Source organism: Papio anubis, chromosome 8 (assembly GCF_008728515.1).
Source record: "Papio anubis isolate 15944 chromosome 8, Panubis1.0, whole genome shotgun sequence".
In the NCBI taxonomy this organism is placed as follows: Eukaryota; Metazoa; Chordata; class Mammalia; order Primates; family Cercopithecidae; genus Papio; species Papio anubis.
Window position 1 is genome coordinate 76,696,082 of NC_044983.1, and position 19,028 is coordinate 76,715,109.

At 41.0% G+C, this 19,028-nt stretch overlaps 1 protein-coding gene across 2 annotated transcripts in view; it reads right to left on the reverse strand.

The window, feature by feature from the left end:
* The window catches only part of PAG1 (phosphoprotein membrane anchor with glycosphingolipid microdomains 1), a 141,150-nt gene extending 122,572 nt beyond the window's left edge, over positions 1–18,578 (reverse strand). For both annotated transcript variants that reach the window (XM_021942458.2, XM_003902904.3), the window contains exon 1: positions 18,077–18,578. The gene's annotated coding sequence lies outside the window, so the exon portion shown is untranslated. The remainder of the gene's footprint in view (positions 1–18,076) is intronic.
* Positions 18,579–19,028: the final 450 nt, after the last annotated feature.

A 19,028-nucleotide genomic window follows, 5' to 3' on the forward strand; every position in this document is an offset into this window, starting at 1 on the left:
CCATCATTCTTAAAATTGCAGTTAACTGTCTTCCTTTCAAGATTGTCTCTGAGGTTCCTCTTTCACTTAGACACAAAGGTAGCCACAGACAAGGGGGGGACACATTGCTTTTACAACATGATCATGTCTTGTATGCCATACCCCCAGATGTGGCCCTGAGCCCACCTTATACCATAAATGATGTAAGTGAGACTGACCACCAAGACCAAGCAGCACAATATCCCCCTAGGGAAACCTGTGCACAAGAAATCACCCTCTCTGGACGATCAGCCACACACAGTAGCAACAGAATTTGATCGCTGCTGATGAAAATAACCTCAGGAAGGAGTGTACATCCAACGTTCTGAAATAATCAAAGCAGCAATCTACACTGTGACAATCATGGTGTGGTCTGTAAACAAAACGGTCTCCCTCGCCCCAGCCAATTCTGCAGGACATAATGGCCAGGCTTCAGGGGGAGATACAGCCCCTCCATCACTTCCTGGCATTGCATTCAAACTGGGTTCATGCCAGAGACACGCAGTTCACACCCTGCAGTCTGCTGTGGGGTGGGGGCTGACATTCTAGAGGATGCTGCGGTAGGGCTCACTGTGGTTCTCCCCAGATGAGAGCGTGTGGCGGAGCAGGGGGCCACCATAGGAAAATGTTTTCTTGTCTTCTTTTTTTTTTTTCATCTTCTTCCTCTCTACCTATACCCCAGGAGGTACGTCTTCCTAAAAGTCAGGCCAGGCTAAACTTATTATGAAATTAAGTCTTCCAGATAAATATGTTCAATACTTTATCCACATGAGCAAATTAAGCTAGAACCTTCCTTACACATTCAGATGGGGGCAGGCAGGTAATTTATTGAAGCAAATGTGTTTTCAAGCCAGCTTTTAAACAAGATTTCTAATTATCAGTATGCTTTTCACTCGGCAACCCTCCTCCACCTCTTCAACATCATTTTTGCAACTCTTGGTTCAAGAGCCACTTAAGAAATAAATGATTCATGGCAACTGAAAGCATGACAATTTTCTGGGAGGCCTAATGGTTGGGTTTCTAGGTCTACGGGTGATAAAAATATGCTACCCCTTAACCCTCTCAACTTCTTTTATGGGAAAAAGAGGCCCAGAAACACCGATATTAAGATCTAAGCTCTTCTTTGTAATATGTATATATTTTTCCCTAGAACTTAAACTTCTAGCTTTGAGGAAAAAAAAAAAATTAAAGGTCTTTAGAAAAGAGAAAAGCTAGCAAAAATGAACACTCTGGTTCTATCCCAAGATGGGATACACTGAATTCTGTATCTGAGAGATGGACTGTGTTCACTCATGAAACAACTCTCAAAGGTTTTCTGAATTTTGCAGGGCTGTTCTTACCGTTTTCACACAGGCAGGACTCTCCACGAAAAGCAGCAGATTGCTTTGCCAGCCATAACATGCACCAGCTGTGTGACCTTGAGCCAGATGCTTAATCACACTGAGCATGTTTCTTAATCTGAAAGCTAGGAAAAATATGCTTTTCTTACAGGGTTGTTTTGAGAGTTAAATGGAATATTAAAGTTAAAGTACAGTCTTTAGACACAATATTTCTCAAAGATTGGTCCATGAACTCCCTGCATCAGGTCACTTGAAGGTTTAATGAAGTCTTTGATGCCAGTCCATGTCATTAGATGAGGACCAGGTCCAGAAATTGGCATTTTAAAAAAGCATTTTAACAAGTTCATTAGGTCTAGTGTACTGACAGGGTTGTGAGGTCCAATCCAGGTTTGGACAGGGGACACAGAACAAAAGAGGAGCCCAGCATTTCAGCATCAAGTCAGCATGCTGCCTGTTCTATTCTCACTAAGTATTCTGGTTTTGAGTTCCCAGCATCACTGTCTCGGATTCTAATTCACCCTTTGTGCTGCTACCAGAGTTATCTTCCTAAATACAAACCTGGCCATGCTGCTTCCCGATCCTGAGTACAGGCACCCAACCTCAACTCTCTGCCCTTCTGGCCTTCCTCAACTGCCTGCATATACTCTCTCCAGGGTGGTCTCAATTTACGCCAGCCCTGGTTGTTTTGGTCACATTTCAGCTTAAATGTCACTTCCTCAGGGGGACCCTCCCTAGCCTCCCAGTCACTCCTAACGATGTATATATATTTTACTCTCAGATAAAACCAAACGTCTACTACTGATAATCCCTTGGTTATGTGATTGAATCTTTCCACTAGGAAGTAAGGGTAGATAGCCTGTTTGCTTGTATATGTACTACCTATCCCTGTGCCTCCTACACAGTAGGTACTCAATAAATGTATGCTGCATGCCCTCTTAATTAATTATTGGCCTGCATGACTGCCAGCCTTGGCAAGGTTCTCACACTATATGTGTAAGACTGACAAATATAAAAGCTGCATTTCTTGCCATGCAACAGGACAACAGCCGGGTGGTATTTGCTTTGTGCAATATCTATGCTCAGGGAAAATGAATGAATAAACAGAATTTCTGTAAACGGACTCCATTAAAGAAGGCTGGCATTTAAAGAATTCTTATGAAGAAGTTTGTTAAGTGAAGCATTTTGCCTTAATTTTTTTGTACAACTGGATATTCATGTAAATTTCACATCCTTAAAACAGCTCTGCATCCTTGTTATTAACACCAAAATCACCTCACTTAAATTTTCCTACTTAATAATAAAAATAAAACTACTATATTTGGAAGAAATAATTCCTTAATAATAAAGCAATGAGATCCAGAGAGTATTGTAAGGCACTCGTGTTGTAAGTGTTCTCAGCTCCTTTAGAAACTGGGGAGCCACGGGGCACAGCCGATGGTCCTTGCATACGGCCCTCTGGAAAATGAACACGCATTCTGACCCCAGGAAGTCTAGAGAAGAGACCTCACAAAGATTACTTTATAAAGAAGGCTATCCACATGAATCTCTGCCCAACTCCTGGACTTGATAATATATAAAAAGAGGTTTTAGAGGCCCATAGATGTACGAAGAATAAAAGAAAACTACGAAAAGATGACAGCTCAATTTTGGTAGTGGCCTCCCCTCTCTAATTCAGCAAAATTATGTTCTACACAATAGTTTTCCAGCAAAGACCCTGCCATCCATCTTTCTTGCAAGTGAAAAGTGAAGTGAACAATCTCAACTTGAGAACTTTAATTGGTTCTGCTGTGTGTGTCCTTTGGGCTGCAAACTCGCTTGAGTTTGAAGCGAACTGACTGCAGATGAGTGGGGAGGGCGTATGGCTTTGGTTTACAGAGCCTTACAAAAAGGAAAAATGGAAATACTAGGTTGCAAGGCAGGATGCCCAGTTAAGAAAGGAAAATCAGGCCCCTGGTGGGCTGCCTCGTGATGGGATAAGTATAGGCCTTGCTTGGAATGGTTTCTGGCCTGCTGGGGGCACATGGCTGTCAGGAATTTACTGATGAGAACACAGGCCCAAGGGGAAAAAGTCACACTAGCCAGGTGGGGATAGGTGCCACTTAGCAGAACTCATTCTCTTGAGCTGAAGCTGAAAGCAAACAGAGGGATGAGGAAGTTGTTTGTTTTTTAATCTCCTCTCATCCTTTTTCAAAACTCCCTGCTATCCCTCCCACAATTGCTCTCATTACCTAAAACAGACAGGTATTACACCCTATGCACCGGTGGTTCTCAGTGCTGGCTGCATCCCCAGGGAAAGCATTTAAAAACCACCAAGGTTGAGGCCCCACCCCCAGGGCACTTTAACCAGAATTACTGGGGGTGGGCCCTGGAAATCAGTTATGGTAGATGTGAAACTTCCCCAGTTGATGTTAATCACAGCCAACATGGAGAACCACCCTCTAAAAAGTATCACCAGAACTGGGGAGGGGCAGGGGTTACATTTACCACATGTCGTTAAATGTGGAAGGGGGTGAGGCAGCAACAAGGTGAGGTTGTCAGCTTCTTAACAACAGGAAATGTGGTAACAAAAAGGAATGTGTGCAAACTCAGGAAGACGCTTGGTAAGAGGAGGCAGGTGCAGTACCAAGGCAGGACAAGTTTAGCTCTTGAAAGCTGAGAGGTAAAACAGAAAATGATATCTGCAAAGAGGCTGTAAGACTTGTGAGAAAGTTATTGGCAGAGGCTGGAGTAGGAGGTGGCAGTACACCAAGACACCTATGAAGGAAGTCTGCGGGTAGGAAAGGCAAGGTTCGTAATTCCACAACCAAATGGCAATGATTCAATTTCATACTGATGGTTCACCTTCAGACAGAGATTTTGGTGGCACAGTTGAATCAATTAAGAACTTTAAAAAAAAAAAAGATGTAATAAACAGTAGTAATGTAGTCCGGTACATGCTTCTGAGTGTCTACAAAAGATCCAGAATTACCACCTCACTCCCACGGGTAGACCTTACGCATCACGTTGCTCTTTGAAAACTCAGTACTGCCTTGATGATGCTCTTGAGTCCTTAGAAGACAACATTCTTGAATATTCCTATAAATGTTTTATCTGATGCTGGTGCAATACTACACTCTGCTCTTTCCTATAATTTGCAGAAATTGGATCCTCTTGCTTGTAAATGGGTCCCATAATCTACAGTATATTCTGCTTAAGTAATATTGCTATAAGAGTGTGCATTTTATTTGTAAGAAAGCAAATTGTACGCATCCATCAAAATATTCATTTACATTCATGATGGGTCTATAGCAACTCGGGAGTGCCACAGGAAACCGGTTAAGATTCACTGGCCTGCAGTTATAGTTTCCTAAGTACCACCACTGGAAATCTGGAAATTAACACAGATGTGAAATTTATGGTTAAAAGACTAATGGGCTTGCTAAGGACCAAGAGGCAAATTACATAAGATGATTATGCAAAATTCAATAATTTGCAACAAGTCTTCAATGTCTTGGTTTGGACTGGCGTCCTACTTCTGAGCTGTGGGTCCACTACAGAACCCCACATAGTTTTCTTCATGTCTTTATCTTTCTTGAACTCTAAATATCTTTCCCACAAGAAAATTTACTCTAGTGGATTCTCTTCTCTGGTTTGACTCTCTTTCTATAGTGGTCTAGTCTCACTGCCCAGGATTTCATGATGGGTATGAGGGCTACCAAGCTTGAGTTGGGGCTACCTGGGATGGCAGCTGCCATTGCTACCTCTGGATTTTTCTCCATGGGTATCTTTTTGACCCAACAAAACTATGTTGTTATTCTTGGGCCCCAGGGCTAGTGCAGATGAACATGGCTACAATCCAGGCCTTCAGCAGAGAGGTGAACCACAAACCACAAACCTAGCTGACCATAACACATCTGTACCTGGCCTTCGTCCACCAAAAGTGAACAGCTAATTTGGCATTTTGTCAAGTCTGATAGGAAGTTAACGTGAAAAAGAAAGACAAATACATCCATGGCTAAGTTAAATGAAGTGTGTATATGGGGATTGGAGGGTGGGAAGCTAGAAAGAAGATGAAATGCAATATCCTGGGATACACTGAGGCAGTCTCACAAACCTTTACCCACAATTTTGAAATGCAAAAATTTCTAAAAACAGAGTTTCTTTGTATTTTGCTACGAAATGAATTTGCTCCCCAAACTGACCTGAGCTGACATGTGGTTAGTTTTTCTCTGTCTAACTAAATGTGAATATTCATCCACCTTGCTACAAAAATTACTGTGTGTTGCCTGGATCCTATGGGGGTATTACATTAGTAGACAATGTATGTACTGTATTACCTTTCTAAAAGCTGAATTCTGAAAGATATTTGGCCCCAAAGGGTTTGGCTAAGAAATGGTTGACCAGAATACAGCTCCCAAACAGGCGTGTTCTCCAGATTTAATCCTTTTGTAGTTTCCCCACATCTTGCGGATATTTATCTGACTTCAGCTTTTCAATGATTTCTATAACATTATTTTTGTAGATAGAGTTACAAAAGTAGTAGAGGGGGTGACCACCATTGACACAGGGACAAAGCTGAAAAACAGGCACACCTTCCACTCTTACACACGTGCTTTTCTTCTTTGCTGCATGTTTCACTTTATTAGTCTGAGAGTTCCGATAACTAAGAGTCTCCGAACCTGCAATGTGTATGGTATAGGCAATATAAAAAATACAAGGTGATGCTGATCTTGGAAAAGAAGATAGAAACTACATTTTTATTGGTAAATATTGATATCTCAAATGAAACGTCCAGAGATTTGCTAAAAGGCAAATATATAAAGACAGAAAGTGAGACAGAAAAGAAACCAAGTGATAGAAAGATTGGTGGCTTCCTGGGGCTGGCAGGGGGAATGAGAATTAACTGCACGCAGGCACAAGGGAGCTTTTTGGGGTGATAGAAAAGTCCTAAAGCTGAATTGTGGTGACAGTTCCCTAGCTCTGTACGTTTACTAAAAATCAGTGAATTGTTCAGTTGAAATTGGAGACTTTTATGGCATGTAAACTAGAACTCGATGAAGGTGATGAAAAACTAATTTCCCAAATTCCTGAAGTAACACTTTTTATGTCAACGCCTTCCCTTCTTTCCTGACATTTCACAGTAATACAAGTTGAAATTTAAAAAGACAATAAATGAAACTTATTCCTAATTATCAAGGAAAAACTAGAAATTCTTTACCCACAAATGACTGATATTACATTTAGTCAGAGGACAATCCCTTCCAGATATTCTCTTATATTTAGCAAATGAAATCTAAATTATTTTTATCTTAACATGCCATGCATACCTCTAATCACAGCATACATCGCATCGACCAGTTTGATTTTATTTACTAATCATTTTGACAAACAGAGGGTATACCCCAGGGCAAGAACCATGTCATAGTCTTCACTGCTTTCTCAGAGCCTACTAGGTGTTCAATAAATGATTACATTAAATGCAATGATTTCTTAACCAGAACCATCTGTCACTTTTCGTTTGCGTAAAAAATATAACACAAATTAAACAGACATTCCCTACCTTCTAAATCAGGGTTTCTCAAGCTTAGCACTATACACATTTCAGGGTAGAAAATTCTTCCCTGGGGAGGCCTATTCTGTGCAGTGTGGAATGTATAGCAGCATCCCTGGCCTCTACCCACCAGATGCCAGTAGCATCCCCGTCCCCAACTGTGCCAACCAAAAATGTCTTCAGACATTGCCAAATGTCCTCTTCGGGGGTTAAGAACCACAGCTCTAGAGAGAAAAAGTTTAAGATGGATCAAACCAAACCAATGCGGACATTTCAACAATGCCTTTCATGCTATGACTTCTGAAACTAATGAGAACATCAAGAAAGAAAAAGCATATGACTAGTAAATAATGATTCTCTGACCACAGGTCTTGGCGTATTACAGGGAGAGAAAAGGAGAGAAATTCTTTTCATTCTCCATGTAACTGTGGAGATGCACAAGGCTAATTCTAATATAAGGCTGACAGTTTTCAGGAAATGTGGAGCCGTGGAAACACTAAGAGAAGTGTCCAAATGCCAAACAGCCTGTGGCTATAAAACAGTCTGAAAGAAGCATGCTGGTTGCCAGCACTGCGCTGTTTATTATGAATTGTATCTAGGAGAACAATTTTGAAAATGCTATTGAATATTTATTAAAAGGAAAGATCTATAATTCAGATTGTGACATGCCACTATTAGCAAATAACTCAGTCAGTTGGAAAGGTTAAGAATGGTGGTAGCAGAAACCATTAAATTAAGTGTAAGTTTAGTACATCAGTGTTTTATTTTATTTTTCTCAATGACCACAGTATTTAGCAATCCTCTTCCAAATATCTCAGCCCAAGGACTAAAAAGTTGTTATCCATATTGTATCCTTTTAATAAGACTCCAAATGTTTTGGTTTTCAATTCTACCTTGGACATACTGAGCATTTCATACTAAAGTTCAAGATGGACATTTTGGGCAAAGTGACCACTACATAATAAAACAAAAGAAAAATATTCCTAACACTAAATATGTACATATATTTATTAGGATTTATGATCAATATTTTAAAGCACCTTTATTTCTTATTTAGCAAAACAAAAGAATGGACTTCTAACCTCAACACCAACAATTTAGGCAATACAATGACACCATTCTAGTTTTCAGCCATTTCTATATTTCCTATCAATCTGTTCATATAAGAGAAAACTACCACAGACAGTTACGTGTTAATTCCTAACACTTAAAAAGGAAGCATATCTTTTCCAATTCTATTGGTAAAAATATTTATATTTTGCTCTGTGTGCCTACTAGTAAACATAAACAGGTTTAGGACTCTTTAATATTAAGCACGTAATTCCTAAATCCACTAAGAGAAAGAACATACACGATGTGCAAAAGCACTCCATTCAATCAAGCTCTAACTGTACACATAATTATGGTATTCAAATTAGATTACTAATTTAGACATGTTCTATCATGTCAGGTATATACTAACATAAAAATGTCTGAATAAAATTTGATAAGAATAAGAAAAATGAGGTAAAGAAAATTTAATTACTCTTTTTAGAAAATGAAAACTCTTAGTACATAATATTAAAATATATACTCATAGAAAGATGAGTAGGAAATGTAGTTTAATTGTTCATCTTGGTAGTGAGTAATAAATACAGTAGTGTCAAATCACCTGAACAGAACACTAACTCTATGCCCTGGATTATGATATTTGCATTTGGATGAAATTGGGACACATGAGGCATGAAATGACCAAATTAATCTTCATTTTACCTCATTTGAGTTTCCTCACATATTACTATAAAGAACAATAAAAATCAAATATAAAATACCATATTACTTTGTATTGTTATTTAAATTTTCACATGCCTATATTGTAATTTTTCAACTACATTGGACTAAGGCTACTACAATACACCATGTGTAGTCATAATTCAGAACTAAGATAGCTGCCTAACGTTTCTTAAAACTTTTTAAAATTTATAAATGTACTGTTATTTAAAAAATCAGCACCAATAACAAAAGAGCAATCCACCAAATGTCACAAAGGCATAAGCCCCCTTTGGATTCAACTTTTCCTACCGAAGCTAAAATGTAAAATAGGCACCATGAAGCTTGAAATTGAGATTTAGGGATAAGCATTAGCACCAGCATTTTGCTACTTGCTAGAAATTGCTTTCATCTGGAAATTGCAATTCAGTAAGCCTCCTAGATATTTTTTGTGAAAGAAAAAAATGCAGCACCATAAACTTTTTCCAACAGCCATAACATCCTATATACTTTTCATGATTCTAATATTACCGTATATTAAGAGCTAATATCTGCTTCAATAGTAGCAAAATGAGGTAAATAAAAAATTTAGACTATCAGGAGCCAAAATACAAGTTGTAACATTAAACTAAATCTCTTTGACTCATCCTGCATCATGTCTTCTGCATCATTACAGAAGACAAATGATTTAACACTTTGGCATTAAATGAATAACATAATAGCTGCTTTGGCAAGACAAAGCAAGCAATATCATTTAATGTATCTGGAGAATTCAAAAATATTACAAAAGGAAAACCAATAGTTTAAAATTAATTAGGCTAAATTTTATTTTCTATACATGCACACACAGGTACGTGTACACACAGAACGCTTCTTACAGACAACAGACATTGCAATTGCTGAAAAATAAATTCCATTGTATCACAAATAAGTTTAACCACAATAATTGTATAAGTTAAAATACTGAATCCTTATATTTATACTCAGATTCTTTTTTAGTGCTCTTGAGATAATGAATGTAAAAGATTTTTATTTTGTGAAAAAAAAAAGATTTTTTTCCCCAATCTAACTTAATCACATATATTTGCATAAATAACCTGTGGCCCATCAAATATAGAAATTGTAGCTGAAACAGTTTCTACTGTTGGTGCTTTGAGCAGACTAATAAAGAGAATCTCTTAAATATAACACCCCCTAATTCTTCTTTAGTAGCTACTCACAAAGATACAGCAACATGATGGAGTGGTATGAACCCAAGACACCTCATTTTGGATCCTAGAAGCTGTACCACTTACTAGCTGTGTTATCTCCACGACCCAACTGAACCCTGTATCTCAGTTTCCTCATCTGTACAATGGGAGTGATTCTGCCTTTAGGTCAAAATTAAAGGACAAATGTTTGAGGACTGAAAGGCATAATATTTAACTAAAATATATGGTAATTATTTCCATCATCCCCAAATACTCCAGTTAGTCTATAATATAATGTGTCCTGTTTTTAGAAGACAAGTGAAAATTACAGGATATTTTACTCAGCATACATCAAATAATCCAGTGAGCCGAAAGTCCCATTAATAATTATATAAGCATTGGTTCAAAGGTCCAAACCCTCTAATAACATTATGGCCATGATAAAAGCTTAGTTTTTCGAATCTGTCAAATAATGGGTCATTTATCACCTTCTCTTTCAGTGTGTTTATTTTGTGGATAAAATGAGATATGCCTGCTATGGGGAACTGAGGCACTTCATGCACCAACAAAGTAATTATTTCATTCTTCCCATTCTCCCAAGAAGCCTGTGTTCTGCTGTCAATGAGGGAGAAAAACAAACGGAAAAGAAAAATAAGAAATGACAATTCTATAAGCTTCTTGAGATCCAGAAAAAAATAAGAAATGAAAATTCCATACGCTTCTTGAGATCCAAATTCATGCTTTGTTATTTTATTTCCTCCCCCATCCCCTTTCCCACCCACCTTCCACATAGTAGGTCTTAATATTTATTGACCAGAACTGGAAACTCTTAGGAGAAAAAGCCACCATTATCTGTGTACATGGAAGCAAGTTAACAGTCAGACCTGTCCCTTTGCTCTCTTTTTATTTCAATTTCATTTCTTTTGTCACTCGGCTCCCATTCAATCAAGCACCTCATTCTGCTTTGCCTCTGGCTTCTACCACTTTGTGTCCAAGCACTTGTCAAAAACTTCTCTCGCTTAATCTTACTATGCCATCTCTTTTTCTTCTGACAGCCACCTTGGCCTTCGTCTTTTTTTTTTTTTCAGTCCACACATTCTCACAGGCAGATCACAATCTCAACAACAATTTCACATACACAGAAGACTTGCAAACGTACATTTCCAGTTCAGCCTCCGTTTTGAATTCCAGAACCACAGGCTGTACAACTGCCAATTGCATCTCAGGTCCTGGATGTCCCTCTGGTGCTTTGTGGTGCATAAATCCACAACTTGTCATCTTCTCCTGCAAACTGCTCCATCCTCTGTATTCACTAACATCTCCAATGGCACCCTTGTTGATTCAATTACCCAAGCCAGACACCTGGGAGTCATCCTTAAATTCACCATCCCCTCCTTGCTTCTCCCCTTAATGTCCCCATGCTTATCAGTGGGAGTTTAGACCTTAAATCCACACCAGTATTCAAAAGCTTTTTTTTGCACAGCTTACCTTATCTGTCCCTTACCCCATCCATTCTGTGTAATACACCCAGAGTGATCATTCTATAAAAGTACTCAAATTCATCTACAAGACTAAATATGGCCCACAAGACCCTCCAAAAGTGGCTCCAGCCTCCGCTCTCCATCTCCAGTCTCATTCTCCACCCTCAATGTGCACCAGCCACATGGAATGACCAGCTGTTCCACAACCCGCCTCTCCGGTACCTTTGTTGCACCATATTCCCTGTTCCCTCTCTCAGAATAATTTCTCTCTGCCCACTCCCACCCTCAGCCTCCTGGTACCCTCCTACTGGCTCTTCCAGACTCGATCAAGCCCAGCTGTCAGGAAAGTCATCCCCTTGGAGTCAGGCACCCCTGACAGAGCCCAGCGTCCTTTAAGCGCTGGTTCCAACTGCTGCTCAGTGTCTCCTTCCCTCAGGAATCTGAGATGCTTGAGGGCAGAGAGAGGAATTTTCTAGTATTTGAGGTCTTATCACCTAACAACATGCCTGGTGTCATATTAATATATATCTGGTGATTGTATAAATGAATAAATATCACCCCCACTAAATTTGACTGAAAACACAGACAAGCTGCTAGTGATTGATTACATGTCAATTAGAGGCTCATCACAGCCCTCCTTAGAAGCTGCCGGGGAAAAATTAATAAGGCCACTCTGATTGCAATTCCCAACTGCTGAATGCAGAAGGTATGGTGTTCTTGTGTATAGCTATGTTAGGGACTGGCTTTTTTTTTTTTTCTAATGAAAAGAAAAAATTATTGTGTTATGTATTTTTTCCTCTGACTTAGAACATGAGCTGCCTCAACACTTCAGTTTCCCAAGAATTTCGTCATGTTCCACTATAATGTGCATGATGAAGGAATGGGTGTGGTTTGGGGTGAAAGGATGGTGTGGGAGGAAGCAACTTTAATAGTAATGATGGAGTCACAAATACAGTGAGACGAGATGCCTGATGACTTACCTGATCACCCTTCATTCCTCAGAGCATAAATTCACATAAAAACTTACATATGCAACCCTGGGGCTCTCTCAACACGAAAATGGCAGATGACACTAATGCTGATTTAGTCACACTTTTTGGGACTTTTAGAAAATCAAGAGAACCTGATTACTTGCAAATGAATACATGATATGGTACCTACGGATTGGGTCAGCTGGACATCTATGAAATGGGAGAGGGAAGTACAAAGCTGCTAGTGACCGATTTTATTTTTATTTATTTATTCTGAGACAAAGTCTTGCTCTGTTGTCCAGGCTGGAGTGCAGTGGCATGATCTTCTCGGCTCACTTCAACCTCTGCCTCCCGGGTTCAGGTGATTCTCCTGCCTCAGCCTTCCGAGTAGCTTGGATTGCAGGTGCACGCCACCATGCCCAGCTAATTTTTGTATTTTTAGTAGAGACTGGGTTTCATCATGTTGGCCAGGCTGGTCTCAAACTCCTGACCTCAAGTGATCCACCCTCCTCAGCCTCCCAAAGTGCTGAGATTACAGGCATGAGTCGCCGCGCCCAGCCTAGAGACCAATTTTAAAACTACTTCTTCTTCTTCCGTATTTTTTGTTTTTTTCTACTTGCTTACTCCATGAAGTTCACAGGATTTCAAGAGCTCTGTATTTTTGGCAAATGCCCCCAGTCAGGCCAATTTCCCTGTCCTCTGCAATAAACAGTCTACATTTAGGAGACTAAATTTTTAAAACGTTTTTAATCACTTCTCAGGTTAAAAAAAATCACACAGTCCTATAACGTCAAGGATGGGGACGAATGAGAGATCAACAGGATACGCCAAAATATTATAATCATAATAGTTCCTTTATAATTCACACTCTAGGGGAGGATATGAATTAACTTATGGAACAAATATTGGCGCCAGTATGAAATCGAGAAAACATAGAGGGGGTAGGGCTCAGGAGAAGGGTTTTGAAAATATTACAAGACGGTTTTAAAATTGTCCTTTGACTCTCCATTTTGACTGCAGTGAGAAAGGCTATGATACAGACATGGAAGATTTGATGCAATGTTCTTACTATAAGATAACATGTTTAAGCGTTACTGGTTAGACGTAAGTGTTCATTTCCTTTAATAACCATAGTCTCATGGGATGACAGATGACACTGCTGTAGTAATGTGGTTCTCCCATGATAGTTCACTGCTGACACTTCTTTAGATTTAAATAAACTTATTTTTTTTTTAATCACCCAAGAAAATCTCAGGTCTCCACACTTCTCCTTTTTTTAATGAGAATGATGCAAGTATGTGACACTAAACACAGATAAAGTTAACATGCCTCCCCACTGTGCTCTACTATCAGTTGAAGGTTTTATGCTTCCTATTTCGCAAAGCGGACATGTGGTTTTCTTTTTTGAGCTCATTGCATGAACTAAGCTTAAGCTCTTCTTCTACAAAGATAATGGAGATGATACTTCCTGTGCCATCAATTCCTGCTGCTGGCAGTGGACAAGAAGGTAGGCATGTGTCTTCCCACCATTCCTTCACCTGGGGACCAAGCAAGATAATATAGGATTCTTTCGAAAAGCATAATATAGTCCATCTATATTATGTAATATATAAATCCATGCAATGGAGTTTAACTATCACAAAGACTCAAAAATCAGAGGCAGCAGAATGTTCTGTAAGTATCACTGGGCTCCTTGCACAGTTCTGGGCTCCACTCTTTACTCTGAAGCTCACTAGAGTGACCTTGGACAAGTGCCCTGACTTTTCTAGTCCTCAGTTGTCACTTCCGCAAAAGAGGATAATAAAGTACCACCACACAAGGTCATAGTGAGGATGAAGGGAAGTTCTTAACATGGCAGCCAACACACAGTAAATGCTCCCTGTAAGCTATTTATTCCAATTCTTATCCAGAAAGATAACCAGTAAGGACTAGAAATGTGGTCGCGTAAATCATGCACAGAGCTATCTTCCCCTCATACTTACCCTTTGCCCTTGAATTCAGCAATGAGCTAGCCCTCACGGGCTGTCTGCAGGGCTGCATGTGAACTGCTTGCGTGTATAACTTGTATAACCTCCCAACACGCCTCTCACAATGCATGAGGCAGGAGCTCTGGAACTATCAGTTCCCAACTCCTCAAGCCCAAAGCGAAGAAAATTCAAAACAGTACATATGACTGTCAATGATCTTCATTCATTTATATCCATATTAAAATTAGTTTGCATTTCTTTTACACGTATCTTCTGATGGATGTCAGAAGAAAATTATTCAGAGATTTAAAAGTGACACAGATAAGCCACTAAATAGATAACAGATAACACAGATGGGAAATGAAACAACTATATGTATATTCTGAGGAGTTAGTTAATAATAAATCATGAACCTCATTCAAGTCCTAAAAGTGATCAGGGGAGACTTTTACTATAGAATAACCCAGAGCAGAGGAACACTTGAAATTTACTATTAATTGAGCAAAAGGGAATATCTGTTCTCTGAAAAGGAGGGTTAAAGTTGAAACAGAAGATAATTTAGAGAGATGTGAGACGACTCAGTCGATCGCAGGGGCTCTTTTGGGCACTTTGCAACTATGGTATTGTGTCCCCAGGCACATGAAGGCAGCCTATAGGAAGAGTAGAACCCTCGGAGAGTTTTGATTTTTTTTTTTTAAGCCAACTTTGAGCATTTGTATTGAAGCACCATTCAGTGTCAGCATACATTAACTAAGAGGTTTCATTAAACATTAAATCAGTCTGCGATTTAAATTAAATCAGACTGTGAGTAGTCTGTGGTCTATGTGCCCTGTACAGCAATTAGATTTTAATCTCTAGAAACAAGACTTACAAAAGGCGAGAACACTATCTAGTATTTGGGTGATAACCTAAGACAGCCACAAAAATACCATCGCCTCTCAATCATTCCCAACCTCTGGAACCCAGGTGAGAAGTCTAACAAGCTATGGAAACCTTAAAGGAAGTACTGCTCACACAGCACCCTGGAATCTGCTTCCCATGACATGGGGTACTAAGACTTGAAGGAAGCATGCTTATTTAATGGTAAGTATAAATTATTTCTATTTCTGAACATGCAGTTTAATATGAGGCAAAGCGCAAGGCCTCTCTCTGCCCAAGGGAGTTCTCCAGCTGGGACTGAACTCATATCCAAGGATGATGTCGTTTGTGGATTGATTACTGCTGCCGTGCTGGTTTCCTTGACTGTGTAGATTGCTGCAGCTACACGTGCAGGCAGGAAACCAAACAGAGAACAACACCCTCCAGTGTAAACTCTAACATCACACCAATTTTTCTTTTTTGACTCTCTGAATGCATGAATAGAAAAATAATAAAGCAACAGAATCTACTTCAAATTGAAAGACCTGGCACTTCTACCACACACTAGGAGGTTTGGAAGCATGGGCAAGTTATTTAACAATAATTATGATCATTTCTGTTGTGGGTGCTGCACTTTGCATACATCCTTAAGCTTAGATTTCTTCATGTATAAATTGAGGATAATAATGCACCTACTTCATTTGCAAGTTGAAGCAGCAGGGTCAAAAAGAACATAGTTTCAACACAGACAGACATGGGTTAAAATGCCAGCTCCAATTTCTACTATTTGATCTCACTGAGCTTCCATTTTCTCATCTCTAAAGTAGAGATGAAGACACTTACCTCAAAGGACTGTGGTGAAGAACTGAGCAAGACATTGTTAAATACCAGTAGGTGTCTGTATCGCTAGACAGTGCACAATAAATGTTTATACCTTCTCTCTCCTATTACACACATGAACTGCTTCTGTTAACATTCATCAGCAGCAATGCAATGTCCATAGCAGCAATTCAATGTCCATAGTATCCCAAGATGCATTTCCTTTCATAACAATGAAAATTTTTCCGAGAACAAGCTTAATATGCCAGATACTGGCCCAACAGCTTTATGTCTATGAACTCATTTAATTCTCACTACTGTTTAGTGGGGTAGGTACTACTGCTGTCATCCCCATTGTACAGATGAAGACACTGAGGTACAGACTTTGGGTAACTTGCTTAGATTCAAACAGATGGTACCACAGCTGGCAGCCCGGCTCCATAGCCTGTCCTGCTAACCAGGATGCAATAGTGCTTACTGGTTCAATCTGTTTGAGATGCCATGCTTGGATGTAATCTCTTCTAGAGATAAGCACTGGATGCTCCCACAAACTGCAATGTGTTGATGTGACTAACTTTTCAACTTCTGAAATAACATTTTGTGTATTTTCTTAGTATTCCTAAAAAAAACCCCTCTACATTTTAAATAAGGTGCCTATAACTAGTTTGTCTTGTTCTGTATGCTGAAATACCATAAATAAATGCACTTCTCTCTTCAAAGATTATGTAAATAAATCTTACATTAAAACATACCCCTGAGCTTTGGTTTAAACCATAATTTCAAGTCCAAATTAAACATATATGTATGTGTATATATATTTAGCAGGGAAGTCTTAATATGATCTATTTTGTTAAACTAATGACATCTATACCCAATACTTCAAATATTCCTCTTATTTATAATATTCGCTGTGTAACAGTCACACAGCAATACTGCATGGTATTTCAAAGTACTATTCCTTTTACAAGTTTAATCAAATCAGGTATTAAGCATCAATGATGATAATCCATAGCTCTGCTTAAAAGGAGTCTCTCAGGGACAGCTGAGAAAGAACGGTTAAAGATTTCTATCCTTCAAAGTAGGGCACTGCAGCTACCTATAAATCATGCTCTTTGTTTATTAAGATAATTAGGCCCATCAGTACACTTAACTTTTAGACTCAACAATTGTCTGGCATGAACAATTTCCACTTTTTCTAAAACAAAGGGGATGTGTTCAAAAAGCGGTCCTCTGCATGCTCTCTGCACAATGCATGCTATTTTAAAACATGATTTATGGGTCTAATTCCTGGAGCTGCCTTGAAAAATATACTGGGTTGTTCCTCCCATGCTCCCTATTAGGAGAAGACACTCCAATTTGAAGAGTGCACTCTGTTTCAGACTTCAGGCCGCTATATCATGTCAGCATTTTCATTAAATACTGTTCAAGCTGGACCTTAAACAAATGGAATGGAGAGCCACAGCTGCAGCCACTGCAGAGACAAAGTTATCCAGCCGGGAGGCTTACATAAGAGGTGCAGGACAATCAGGGTGAAACCCAAGTGTCATTATTTGAATGCTATTTCTTGAGATTTGCCTACATTCTTAAAGTGTATGAAATCACATGCTTGTTTAATTTGCCTTAGGGCATAAAACACCGGGTCGACATATAAGTTGTTTTTTTCCCTAAAGGACTAGGCTCCAATTATGAAAAGGTTGGCAACTTCTGCCCAGGGGAAGAGTAAAGCGGGATGCGCGGGAAGCCTGCAGGCCTGAAAGGAATGGCTCGCCCAAAGATCCATCGCAGTGCTGGCCACACTCCCCAGAGGACTTAGGATGGAGGTGACAAGACCCTGCCCAGCCCCTTCACCCCAACGTACACACAGAGTCAAGGAGCTTGGAATGAATAATTAGCACGCAGCAGTCGAAATGCCCTAGGAGCACCTGTCCTCTCCCAGCATATTTCCAACTGGCACATTCATGAGTTGCTGGGGTCAGCCAGCCCTGGACTCCAGACCTTCCAGCTGCCTGGTCCCCTTCTTGGCACCCTGAACTCCCTCCTCAAGCTGGAACTCTGCTAACAAGAGGTGCCACCCTCGGCTTCCCACAAGAAGATAAAAACGAACCTCTCCTTCCCACGGCTCCCTCCAACTTCAGAAACTACAGTCAACTTACTGGGACTCAGGAGGCAGGGAGTCTTCTTGGGGGACAGCGCTCGGAGGCAGCCTCTGCAAACTCGGGCGCGCAGCGCCGCCGCCCCGGCACAGCCCGGCGGCAGCGGCAAGTGCAGGACGAGGCGCCGCCGCTCTGCACCAGTCGCGTTGGCTCAGCTGTGCCGGGCGCCGGGCATTCGCCAGGGCACACGACTAAGCAAGGCGGCGGCGGGGACTGAGGCTACTGCACCCGGCCGCGCGGACCCGAGCGCCGCAGCTGCCTCCAGCCCCGGAGCGCGGCGCTCGGAGCCCCTGGTGCGTCTCTCTGGCTCCAAGGGAATCCCGGCTCAACTAGAGACCCGGCAGGAGAAAAACCGATGCGGTGCCGCAGGCAGAGCCGCCAGCCCGCCCCCAGTCGGCTGGTCACTGGCGCGCAGACCGACCAGCGAGCAGTAGTGTACCGCAGCCCGCACTCGCCGCCGCGCCGCGGAGAATGACAGGCGCCGAGGCGGAGCAGCAGCGCCGGGAGCGGGGCGCGAGTGCGCATGATCCCGGCTGCTGCGGCACGTCACGGGGGAGGAGGGGCGGGCCGCGGGGCGGGAGGGGGCGAGCCGGGCGGGGCAGGGCTGGGGGTGCAAGCCGGTGAGGACTAGTGCGGCGCCCGGCTTGCTCGCGGGAAGATGCAGGAAGTCTCCCTCCCCGGGTTTTATGAACCCAAAGCTCTGTGGTTGAACTTGTCCCCGGAGCCCATTGTCCCTTAAACAGCACCATTTAAGCGGTCCTTAAGGTCCCGGGGGAGCCCACAAAAGCCAGTTTAACTCAGGTTACAGCTTAACCGTAAAGGGTTGCGATTTGGGGGACAATGATCTTCTATTGTGGCTGTGCATTAAAATAACTTGGGGAGCTTGTAAGAACCCTTTGCCCCGTACGCATCCCAGAGCAAGTACAGGACAATGTCTGGGTGGGGCCCAGGT